Raw genomic sequence first — 13,008 nt, 5'->3', positions numbered from 1 at the left:
GATTGTGCCGCGGGTGTCCAATTAAAATTATTGATTTTGAGAAGGTCAGAAAGTGGTGCTGCGATCTTTGCAAAGCCTTTAATAAAACGTCTGTAGTATCCCGCCAGGCCTAAGAATCCACGGACACCCTTAACAGTAACTGGAATTGGCCAATCACGAATTGCTGTAATTTTTGAAGGATCAACTTGAAGTCCGTTGCCATTGACGATATGTCCTAAGTACTCGATTTGAGACTGCCCAAAAATACACTTGCTTTCTTTTGCGACCAAGTGGTGAGCTCGCAAGGTTTCAAATACGATGCGTAAATGGTTCAAGTGATCGTCCTGTGTTTTACTGTAAACCAAGATGTCATCAAAAAAAATGAGGACAAATTGACGGAGAAAAAGTTTAAAGATACCGTTCATCGTGGCTTGGAAGGTAGAGGGGGCGTTTGTAAGGCCGAACGGCATGACGAGGAATTCGTAGTGGCCCTCATGAGTGCGGAAAGCTGTCTTTGGAATGTCCTCTGGTTGAATCAAAATTTGATGGAACCCGGCAAGCAAGTCTAACTTCGAAAAGATTGTAGCCCCGAATAGTTCGTCGAAGAGCTCATCCGCCGCCAGAATTGGAAATCGATCACGGATTGTTACTGCATTTAAGGCTCGATAATCGACACAGAATCTCCAAGTGCCGTCCTTCTTCTTAACGAGCAACACTGGTGAGGAAAATGGGCTGGTACTCGGCCGAATGATTCCTTCCTGCAACATTGCTGATACTTGTCGCTCAATTTCTTGTTTTTGGAAATGGGGATATCGGTAGGGGCGTACATTGATCGGGGCGGAGTTAGGTTTAAGGTGTATAGAGTGGTCCGTCGGACGTGTTGGGGGTAGGCCGGATGTTCGAGTGAAGACGTCTCGGAACTGGTTAAGTAATGGGGTAAAAGCTGTAAGTGTGTTAGGTGTGGTATAGGACGGATCAAATGATATCTGTAGGCTATAGAATGCTGCAACAGCTCCCACTTCATGGGTACGCCTCAATGAGTTTAGCTGAATCTGCTTAGGACCCAAGCCATGTAGTCCTTGCCAAGTAACTTGCAACGATCCAGTACCGAATTGAAAGGTTGAAGAAGCATAGTCGGTTATGACAGGGCCAAGAGTTGCCAGCCAAGCCACTCCTAAGACTACATCCGAGCCATGAAGAGGTAAGACATAAAAATCAGCAATAATATCAGTACCCTGTATATGTAAGTTCACATTTTTTACTCGCTCTTCACTGTGGATACTCTCCCCATTGCCAACTAATACTGGAAAAGACGCCGATGGATCAATATCAAAGCCTAAAAACTGAGCAACACGGCTCTGAATAAAATTATGTGTGCTTCCCCCATCCAAAAGTATCTGAACTGAATGTCCTTGTATCGTACCCATGAATCGCAAGGTCGCTAGAGAAAGGCAACCAGACATAGCATTGTAAGAAATCATTGTAGTGGCTGTCGAATCTGTGAGGGTGGAATTAATTGTTGGGGTTTCAATAGGTGTGTCGGTGGAGTTTGGACGATCGGTTGGAGGCTCAAGGGGTTGTGGTGATTGTTTGTCGTCGTCACTAGGGTAGGTGTCATCTAAGAGGAATAATTGGGGTTTATTGCATTTATGCCCCCTCACATATTTTTCATCACAATAGAAGCACAAATTTAATTCTCTCCTACGCTGTGCCTCGGCCTGTGTTAATCGACGGGCAGCTGGAGGAATTGGCGATTTAGATTGGTCTGGAGTATGCTTAAGTGGGATTGATGGGTTTGGTAGCAGCCCAGGAGTGAAAGACTTGGGGTAATGGATTTGTTTTAATAAGAGTTTTCGGGTTTCGGATAGTTTAGCCTCTTGTAGGCGGGCCAAACTAATGGCATGGTTGAGTGTAGTGGGTCGAAAAGATAAAACCTCATTTTTTATGTCGGCTCGTAGTCCAGATATAAAACAATCCACAAAAAAGGAAGGGGGCAAATCGGTCGTTAGATTGGAAAGAGATTCAAATCGGCTTTGGTACTCCTCGACTGTGGTTGTTTGTTGAAGTTTTGACAGCAAACCTTGGGGTTCTTCGAGAGTTGTAAATTTGAAACCGTCAAGCATTGCACGCGTGAAATTGTCCCAACACGAGAGCTGCTTGTTAGTTTTCATCCATCTATACCATCGCCTAGCTTTGCCTTCAAAATGAAAAGCTACCATTGTTATCCGAACAGTATCATCTGTATCGTAAAAATCAAAGAATTCGTTGGCATTGAAAATCCACGATTCGGGGTCGGAACCGTCAAATTTCGAGAGCTCAACACGGGCTGGTTTGGGTTTAAATGGGAAATCGTCGCGGTTATAATCGTCATCATTGACTGGGCGCCGGTGATTACCCGTAGCGGAAGATTCGGTGGTGAACCCATCGGGTTTTGCGTGGCGGTCAGGGAAGGGTTGTTTTTCAATAAGGATTTGATTTAGGTTTTGTAGCTGTCGGTTGATATCTTCCATGGTGTTTTGTTGGGTAGTAACGATGGATTGAAGAGAGCTCAAGGCGGTGGATTGGTTGTTGAGGACTGTGGCTTGGGCGGAAAGGTCGTGTTGCAAGGAGGTTACGGTTGTGTCAAGGCGAGCCAAACGGGTGTTGTCTGCCATAGGGAGGAGGAGTAAGCTTAATGAAAGCACCAAAATGTGAAGGCTTAATCAAGGATTCAAGCAATTACAGTTTTAAAGGAAACTTTTAGTATTTCTGATTCATTGAGTACATGGAGGATGAATTACAAGGTTGAGACAGAAAGGAAGGATTAAGAAGGGAATAGAAAACTCAGTACAGCTGAGGGAATAAGAGAGGTAGCAGCTATTGCTAAAAAGTGATATCATGCCTCACCTGGTAATACCTACCCTTATTTATACAACAATACCCAATGTCATTCATCCGAATGGTACCTAAATTGTGGCTAGCCCACCACATATCCACGCAGGACCACAGGTGTCCTTTTCTCCCGTTGGGGTCTGTTACTTCCTAACGGTTTGCCAGGTGGATCTTCATTGCTGCTTGTGCTTGGCATAGGGGCAGGGTTAAGGTCCATTACACACCCCCTATAAAATATAATATTTTAATAAAATAAATAAAATAATAAATTAAAAACAATACTTTTTACCCTTTTTTTTAATTTGGGTTGGTTGTGGTATGATTTTGATGGAAATTAAAAATAAGTCTATTTATTTTAATTTATTATAATTTAATCTTTATAGGTTTTCGAATTTGACTAACTTTTAAATTCGAAAACTTAAAAAGACCAAATTATGATAAATTAAAATAATAGTTAAAATAAAAATTTAGATTAAATTATGAAAATTAAAAGAAATGGACAAACTTCTAATTTTCATAAAATAAAATATATTAAATTTAAAAATATGCCACAATCACCTAAATTAAAAAAATGTAAAAAATAGGAAAAGGGTGCGGCCTGAAATTTTGGGTCACCTTTTTTAGATTAAAATATTATTTTTTAAATTTATTTTTATTGAAATATTATTTTTTTTATAAGTAAAAAGGTATTATTCTCCTAAATAATTTACATATTTTCGTACTCCTTGGAAGACAAGTTTCTGACTACAGAATCCCAAAGTTTTGCAATGATGGTATGCTGAGTTGCTGACGACCATGTTTTTGGCCTTTCTCTTCTTTGATCACCCTCCACCAATCTTGCTCTCCACGCATTTCTCCTCTCCAAGTATTTTTCTTGGTCTTTCTTTTTTAGTCTTATTTATATATAAACACAAAGCCTGAAGCCTTCAAACACTTGAAACCAATCCAAACTTTTATCCAAACACACAAAACCCAAGTTTTTTCTTCAGCCAAAGCTCCAAAAAAGATGGAACTTTTTGCTTCACAATCATCTTTACTAATGAGTTCAGCTACTAGTTTTGATTTTCTACAAAAACCCATTTTTCTTCATGGGCTTTCTGCTTCATTACACTTAGTTTTGTTGCTTTTATTGTTAATCTTGTGGATGGTGAGCAGGATTAAAAAAGTTAGTAGGGAAAGTTCAAAGGAACGACAGATTTTATGGTATAAGCAAACATTAGCTTGTTGTTTTGTTGTTTCAGTTTCCAATGTTGTCTTGTGTTTGTTAAGTTATTTTTATTGGTATGGAAATGGTTGGTCTGAGGATAAGTTGGTGAGTCTTATTGATTATGCATTGAAAATACTTGCTTGGGGTGCAACATGTGTTTGCTTGCAATGTCAATTCTCCAATCCTGGTGAACAAAAGAGGTTCCCTGTTGTGTTGAGAATTTGGTGGGGTTTTTACTTTTCAATTTCATGTTATTGTCTTGTTATAGACATTGTTCTCTTCAAAACACATGTTTCTTTCCCAAGCCAGTATTTAGTATCTGATGTCTTGTCTGTTGTTACTGGTTTGTTTCTATGTATTGTTGGGTTCTTTGTAAGAAATGAGGGTGAAGATATCCTCCTTGAGGAACCCCTTCTAAATGGAGATTCTAGTGTTAGTAATGGTGTAGAGTTGAGTAAGGAAAAAGGGGGTGATACTGTAACCCCATATTCAAATGCTGGTATTTTCAGCATTCTTACATTTTCTTGGATGGGGCCTCTCATTGCTGCTGGCAATAAGAAACCATTAGACCTTGAGGATGTTCCTCAGCTAGATAGCCATGATAGTGTTATTGGGACTTTTCCAAAATTTAAAAACAGGCTTGAATCAGCTGATAGTGAGGGGAATGGTGTTACCTCACTTAAGCTGGTGAAGGCACTGTTCTTTTCAGCTTGGAAAGATATTCTTTGGACAGCTTTGTTTGCATTTACGTACACGGTGGCTTCATATGTTGGCCCATTCCTCATCGACACTTTCGTTCAGTATCTGAATGGGCAAAGGGAATTTAAGGCTGAGGGCTATCTTCTAGTTGCTGCTTTCTTTGTTGCCAAGCTAGTGGAGTGCTTGTTTCAGAGGCGCTGGTTCTTTAAGTTGCAACAAGTTGGACTTAGGCAGAGGGTTGTATTGGTAGCAGTGATATATAACAAGGGGTTAACCCTTTCGTGCCAGTCGAAGCAGAGCCATACCAGTGGGGAGATCATCAATTTCATGACTGTTGATGCAGAAAGGGTGGGTGACTTTAGTTGGTACATGCATGATCCATGGATGGTAGTTTTGCAAGTTGCTTTGGCCTTGTTGATCTTGTATAAGACCCTAGGGCTTGCATCCATTGCCGCTTTCGTTGCTACTGTACTTGTTATGTTGGCGAATATTCCTTTGGGGAAAATGCTGGAGAAGTTTCAGGATAAGTTAATGGAATCAAAAGATACAAGGATGAAGGCAACATCTGAAATTTTGAGGAATATGAGGATTCTTAAACTGCAGGGGTGGGAAATGAAGTTCCTCTCCAGGATTGTCGGGCTCAGGAGCGTCGAGGAAGGATGGTTAAAACGATTCGTTTATACAAATGCCATGACTGCTTTCGTTTTCTGGGTTGCACCATCCTTTGTGTCTGTAGCCACTTTTGGTGCTTGTATGTTCTTAGGAGTCCCACTTGAGTCAGGGAAGATCCTATCTGCACTCGCAACATTCAGGATTCTTCAGGAGCCAATCTACAACCTTCCTGACACAATCACAATGATAGTTCAAACAAAGGTGTCACTTGATCGAATTGCTGCCTTCCTCCGGCTCGATGACTTGCAGCCTGATGCTATAGAGAAGCTACCCAGTGGTAGTTCCAATATAGCGATTGAGATTGCTGATGGGAACTTCTCTTGGGATACGTCATCCCCTACTGCAACACTAAAAGATATAAACTTGAAAGTTTCCCATGGCATGAGTGTTGCTGTTTGTGGTACGGTCGGCTCTGGCAAGTCAAGTTTACTTTCCTGTCTTTTGGGAGAGTTACCAAAGATATCAGGAACGCTTAAGTTGTGTGGTACAACAGCCTATGTTGCCCAGTCACCTTGGATACAAAGTGGCAAGATTGTAGACAACATATTGTTCGGTAAGGAAATGGACAGAGACAAGTATGACAAAGTGCTTGAAGCTTGTACCCTCAAGAAGGATCTTGAAATTCTCTCTTTCGGTGATCAGACGGTTATAGGCGAGAGGGGAATCAATCTGAGTGGTGGACAAAAGAAAAGAATACAGATTGCTCGTGCTCTATACCAAGATGCCGATATCTATCTGTTTGATGATCCTTTCAGCGCAGTGGATGCTCATACCGGATCTCATTTATTTAAGGTAATGTCTTCTTAATGATCATAAGGCATGCATTTTAAGAGTCGCTATAGTTAATTTAGTTGAAATAGTTATGTATGAGCTCTGAGTATCTTGTTTACTCTTTTGATTGGCAGGAGGTTTTACTAAAGAATTTGAGATCAAAAACAGTGATTTATGTCACTCATCAAGTTGAGTTTTTACCAGCTGCTGATTTAATTTTGGTAAGCTATTATTTACATGATTTTCAGTGATTTTCATCATATGTCTAAGATTCAAGAAATAATTTACTAACTAGATGCAACTTGTATTTACATATTTGTTAGGTGATGAAAGATGGGAGGATTGTTCAAGCTGGAAAGTATAATGATATTCTCAATTCAGGTACTGATTTTATGGAACTTGTGGGTGCACATAAGAAAGCTTTGTCGGCCCTTGATACTGTTGAAGCAAGTTCGGTTTCTGAACAAACTACCAGCGAAGGAGAAAGTGATATAGGTACTACTAATGGGAAAGTGCAGAAACAAGAAAACCAAGGTAACCAGAGCTTTAAAGTAGATGATGTCGGACCAAAAGGACAGCTTGTTCAAGAAGAAGAACGAGAGAAAGGACAAGTCGGGTTTCGGTCTACTGGAAGTACATCACAACAGCATATGGAGGAGCTCTTGTGCCTTTAATACTGCTTGCTCAGATTCTCTTTCAGATTTTTCAAATAAGCAGCAACTATTGGATGGCTTGGGGATCACCGGTGTCGGCAGACATAAAGCCTCCTGTTGGGAGCTTTACACTAATCATGGTCTATTTGGCTTTGGCCATTGCAAGTGCCATTTGTGTCTTTGCCAGATCCATGCTTCTTGGTACAGCTGGATATAAAACAGCCACTCTTCTCTTTATAAAGATGCATCTTTGCATTTTCCGCGCTCCTATGTCTTTCTTCGATTCTACACCGAATGGAAGAATCCTCAACAGAGTAAGCATCTAATGTTTTTCCTGTATGGAAACGAAAGATTCAATTTATCTTCATGTTTGTTGGCATTTTTCCCCTTGTTTTTGAAGTATTGTAAACTTTTTTGCTGCCTCTTATAGGCTTCTACAGATCAAAGTGCAGTGGATACGGACATCGCGTATCAAGTTGCCGCATTTGCTTTCTCAGTTATCCAGCTACTTGGAATCATTGCAGTCATGTCTCAAGTTGCTTGGCAGATCTTTATCATTTTTATTCCAGTGATTGCTACCTGCATTTGGTATCAGGTAACTCTTGCTGAATTGTGGCTAAGCAATGCATGAAATCATGAACTTCTTACAAAGCAGCAACATACCTAAAATCTCAAATTTTCTACTTTGTAAAACTCATTTAATCATTGCCTTATTGCTGAACAAAGGAATGCTCATAAACTTGTAATCTCGCAGCAATATTACATATCTTCTGCGCGAGAACTTTCGCGGCTGATTGGAGTATGCAAAGCTCCAGTAATACAGAATTTTGCTGAAACAATTTTAGGAGCAACAACTATAAGGAGCTTTGATCAAGAGAAAAGGTTCCAAGACACAAACATGGTGCTGACTGACTCGTATTCTCGTCCAAAATTCCATGTTGCCGGTGCAATGGAATGGCTGTGCTTCTGCCTGGACTTACTGTCTTCTGTTACTTTTGCCTTCTCGTTATTCTTTTTAATCTCTATACCGGAGGGAATTATCGATCCCGGCAAGTAAATGCAGATTCATATTGGCAGCTTTATTGACTACTAGATAACAAATGTTCTAGGAGAATGACTGTATGCTTTTTTCTTTTCTTTAGCTATTGCCGGGTTAGCTGTGACGTATGGACTCAATCTAAATATGTTGCAAGCTTGGGTGGTATGGAATATTTGCAATATGGAGAATAAAATTATATCTGTTGAGAGAATACTTCAGTACTGTAGTATTCCTAGTGAGCCTGCCCTTGTGGTGGAAACGAATCGCCCAGACCATTGTTGGCCGTACGACGGAGGAGTTCATATTCGTGATTTGCAGGTAAGGGCAGTGTTGTGGTGTTCTATGATTTTGTTTCTAATGGATTGACCGTATTAAATAAACAATGATGGTCTCGATGTAGGTACGATATGCCCCGCACATGCCACTCGTGTTGCGAGGTCTGACCTGCACATTTCCTGGAGGGTTGAAAACCGGTATCGTAGGGAGAACAGGCAGTGGTAAATCAACTCTCATACAAACACTTTTCAGGATCGTTGAACCTGCAGCAGGGCAGATCATAATCGATGGTGTAAACATCTCATCGATCGGGTTGCATGATTTGCGTTCACGACTCAGCATCATCCCTCAAGAGCCTACCATGTTTGAAGGGACTATACGAAGCAACTTGGACCCTCTTGAAGAATACACAGATGAACAGATTTGGGAGGTAGGTTCATTTTAGTTAAACACTGTCTGTTATGATCGGCAATTGAAGTCTAACATCAATCAATATTGTGTTTTAAAGGCATTGGATAAATGCCAACTTGGGGATGGAGTTCGAAACAAGGCCGGCCGGCTCGATTCTTCAGGTTCGATCCTTCTATCTTATAACACACATGAGTTTGTCTTCTTTTGCATAAATTATACTTAGTATGATTATTGTTGTGCAGTTAGTGAGAATGGAGAGAATTGGAGCATGGGGCAAAGGCAGTTGGTGTGCCTTGGGCGTGTTCTATTGAAGAAAAGTAAGATCTTAGTGCTCGACGAAGCTACCGCATCGGTGGATACAGCCACCGACAACCTAATACAGACGACGTTAAGGGAGCACTTCTCCGATTGTACGGTCATAACAATCGCTCACCGAATAACTTCGGTTCTTGATAGCGACATGGTTCTGCTTCTAAGTCATGGTTAGTAGTACAGTATGCTCTGCTCATTAAGATGGATTCTTGGAAGTTCATTTCATTTGAATAGAAAAAAAAAAACATTTGTTTTTGCAGGACTTATAGAAGAATATGATGGTCCATCAAGTTTGCTGGAAAACAAGTCTTCATCATTTGCACAGCTTGTAGCAGAGTACACTGTGAGATCAAATTCTGGTTTTTGATAGAAACTGGATTGAATTAGACGATGATGAAAATTTACTAGTGTTAGTAATTAGTAATGTTTTTAATTTGTAATTGTGGGTGTTTTTCATTGTTTTGTGCCATTTTCTTTGGCTCCCAATAAACGATTTTCCCTTTTTTTGTGGTCCAATTGTTATGTTTTATGTTGCTAAAACTTTTCGTATGTGTTCCATACTTGTATTATACACATGTATATAAACATCAGGGCGATAGCAGAAAATTTTGTTAGAATGGTCGAAATTAAATTGTAATTTTTACGATAGTAAAAATATAATTTTATTATTTTAATAGTCTAACAGGCTTTTCCAACAGCTTCTTGAATCGGGTCAGTTCTTACGGGCCAAATGATCCCATCTAACCAATAAACCTCCATCGGATGCATTTGGTGCGATTGTCACGGGCTTTGAACTGCGGCTCGTGACACTAGCACCACCTATAAAAAATAAAAATTTAATAAAAATAAATAAATTAATAAATTAAAAACAATATTTTAATCTAAAAATGGTGACCTAAATATTAGTCCATTTATTTTAATTCATCGTAATTTGATCTATGTTTTTAAATTTAAGAAGTTAGTTAAATTATTGAGTTTGTATATGGATTTAATAAACGTTGGTCTTGTAGTAAGTAATTTGATGATCAAGTTTAATGATAGTAAATAATTTTGCCTAACTTTTAAATTCAAAAACATAGTAAAATTAAATTATAATAAATTAAAATACATGGACTAACTTCTAATTTTCATAAAATAGAAGTGTGGAATTCAAAATTATACTACAACCACCCCAAATTTAAAAAACAAAAACAAAGAGTTAGCACATTGGGTCACTTTTTAGATTAAAATATTATTTTTATATTTATTTTTATTTAAATAAAATTTTTTATAGCTAACACCACTTGACAGATAACAATATTTAATTTTACTATAAAATCTATTATTCTCATAAATAATATGCAACATGCACATTTTCGTAATTAAATTCTATTTTTTTATTCATGTGTTTACCCCTTGGAAGACAAGTGTCTGGCTGCGGAGTCCCACGTTTTGCATTGCATGGTGTGCTGAGTTGCTGACGACCATGTTTTTGGCCTTTCATCTTTTTCTTTTCTTTTTTTTTTGAATTACAAAAATAAAGTAAAACCCATTAGCGCGATTCGAATTTTAAATAGTTAGAAAAGTAAATATTTTGACAATAACACACAAGATTTGGCATTTTTTGTTCTTTGATCACCCTCCACCAAGTGACATATAATATGAATATGAGTCAACAACATAAACAATCGTTGAAAAGTGTTCAACTTAGTCCTCAAAGTATGACTTGCATTTCAAATTCATCTCTAAAGTTTAAATTGTTTTAATTAAGTCACAAAAATATCAATATCATATCTATTAAATTATTCCATTAAATCACTCATTAACTTCAACATTAAAGGTAGCTCAAATCTAGCAGCAGTATATTAAAACCCCATAGGTCAAATTATAAAACCTTGAATCTATATATTAAAAAAAAAGTAATTCTATTATATTTTATTGATGATTTTAAAAAACAATTAGATGTAGGCTATTCATGCTATAATTATATATGCATTTAAAATTTTATAAAAATATTTTAAATACATTTCTAAGTGTTCGAACCCCTCGATAGGTTGATATTGTTCTTGAATTAAGGTTTTGTGTCTCGACCTTGAAAAAAGCTCAAGTCAAAAATGAGATTCATAGAGCGAGAGCACCTTGTTGAATTATGCAGAGATGATAGCATGTGTCCTTAAATCCCATATGAGGGGCAAGGGTTCAAACTGTCAGTTTTTTATATTTTCAATGTGTACGTACATTTAATTTTGTTTTTTTACTTTTTTACATAATGACGCCACGTGATATTTAATGTCTACAAAAAAAAATAGACTAAAAAAATATAAGAGAGGCACACTTTAGAAACCAAGTTGGAAATTTGAGTATACTTTAATACCAAATTTGGACCAAAAAAATTTAGATACCAAAATAAGAAAATAGGTATACTTTAAAAGTCAAACCGTGAATTAAACCAATAAAGTTGGCTTTTTATTTCATTATGCAAAGGACTGTGAGGCTTTCATTTGGAAGCCAAGGCATCGTAAGTAGACTGTCAACTTTTAATCCAAATTTTTAACTGCTATGCTACTTTTTAAGGCACCATTTGGACGAAGAAACAGTAAATCACAAGGCAATGCTGTTGGTTGATAAGTCATTCATTTGCACATAAAAGAGCCAAGACCAAGAGGAATATTTTTCTGCTTAGGCAGAAATAGAACATTATGTTTCTTGTTTCTACCATTTAATAACACTTAACTTCGCAGTTTCTTTGTTTGTCAGTGAAATGAGGCTACTGAATGGCAAAATTAATCAAGTGCAAGCTCTCTCTTGGAGCCTTTATGCATTATGAGCTCTAAATCTGATCAGTCATTTTGGTTTTTTTCCCCTAAGAGACCAAAATCATCAGACAAAAGGACTTGGTGGGTTGCATCAGTACCTGATGTTGTTTATGCCTAACTGTCCAATTCTCTAATGAAGAGGGGTAAGGTAATGCATGTAAAGAGGTACAGTGGAAATGTACTGCAGCCATAGGTATGCATTTCTCTGCCTTCTGTTCAATCATATTCTCTGTTAAAAAAAATTGGAATATATAAGCTTGTTATCAATGTCAATCATTTTAAGCTTGTGTTATTGTTCATGATCATCTTTCATTTTATCTAATACATAAACGTTATCTTTAGTTGTTTCATTTGCCGCAGGTCTTGACTTGAATTTCACCATCATGTATTATTCTTTTTTCCTCTGTCATTTCATTAGTATTTGACTTAAATTTATCACTTGTATTTTTAGAGCAAATTTATCACATGCTTTTTGTCATAAAATTCATGCTAGTTTGCATGTTATTCACAGATTGGATTGAGAACAGGATCATGATATGGAATTACAGCATGTATGTTATTTAATCAGATATCCGTCTTGCAGCTGTTGATTAAAGGTTAGTTAAGCTTGCAACTTCAAAATAGCTCGCGGACCTACGCTCCCAACTGATATTATAAAGGCTCGCCAGTTTAAGATCCCAGCCTTCAAGACAGCTCTCGGACCTACGCTCCCAACTGATATTATAAAGGCTCGCCGATTTAAGATCGCAGCCTTCAAAACAGCTCGCGAACCTACATTCCCAACTGATATTATAAAGGCTCACCAGTTTAAGATCGTAGCCTCCAAAACAACTCACGGACCTACGCTCCCAGCTAATATTATAAAGGCTCGCTGGTTTAAGATCGCAACCTCCAAAACAACACTCCCAGTTGATATTATAAAGACTCGCCGATCTAAGATCGCAGCCTCCAAAACAGCTCGCGGACCTACGTTCCCAATTGATATTATAAAGGCTCGTTGGTTTAAGGCTCCAAAACAGCTCACGGACCTACGTTCCCAGCTAATATTATAAAGGCTAACCGGTTTAAGATCGTAACCTCCAAAGCAGCTCGCAAACCTGCGTTCTTAGCTGATATTATAAAGGTTAGTTGATTTAGGATCGCAGCCTCCGAACAGTTCGCTGATTTAAAATCACAACTGATATCGAACAATTTTCTCTGAGTCCGCTGATTTACAAATTCTTAAGGGAAATACAGTTTGCGGTATTCTGCATTACAATTTTTGACTCTTGTTCCGCACTATCGGACAACAAAATTTGTTCAATAAGGTTTCAAGTTAAAACT

At 38.1% G+C, this 13,008-nt stretch overlaps 1 pseudogene; it reads left to right on the top strand.

Moving 5' to 3' along the window:
* Positions 1–3,667: 3,667 nt before the first annotated feature.
* On the top strand, positions 3,668–9,558 carry LOC105761161 (ABC transporter C family member 3-like; annotated as a pseudogene).
* Positions 9,559–13,008: the final 3,450 nt, after the last annotated feature.

The sequence above is a fragment of the Gossypium raimondii genome, chromosome 11 (genome assembly GCF_025698545.1).
Source record: "Gossypium raimondii isolate GPD5lz chromosome 11, ASM2569854v1, whole genome shotgun sequence".
NCBI lineage: Eukaryota > Viridiplantae > Streptophyta > Magnoliopsida > Malvales > Malvaceae > Gossypium > Gossypium raimondii.
This window is presented reverse-complemented; position numbering and strand designations above follow the sequence as displayed.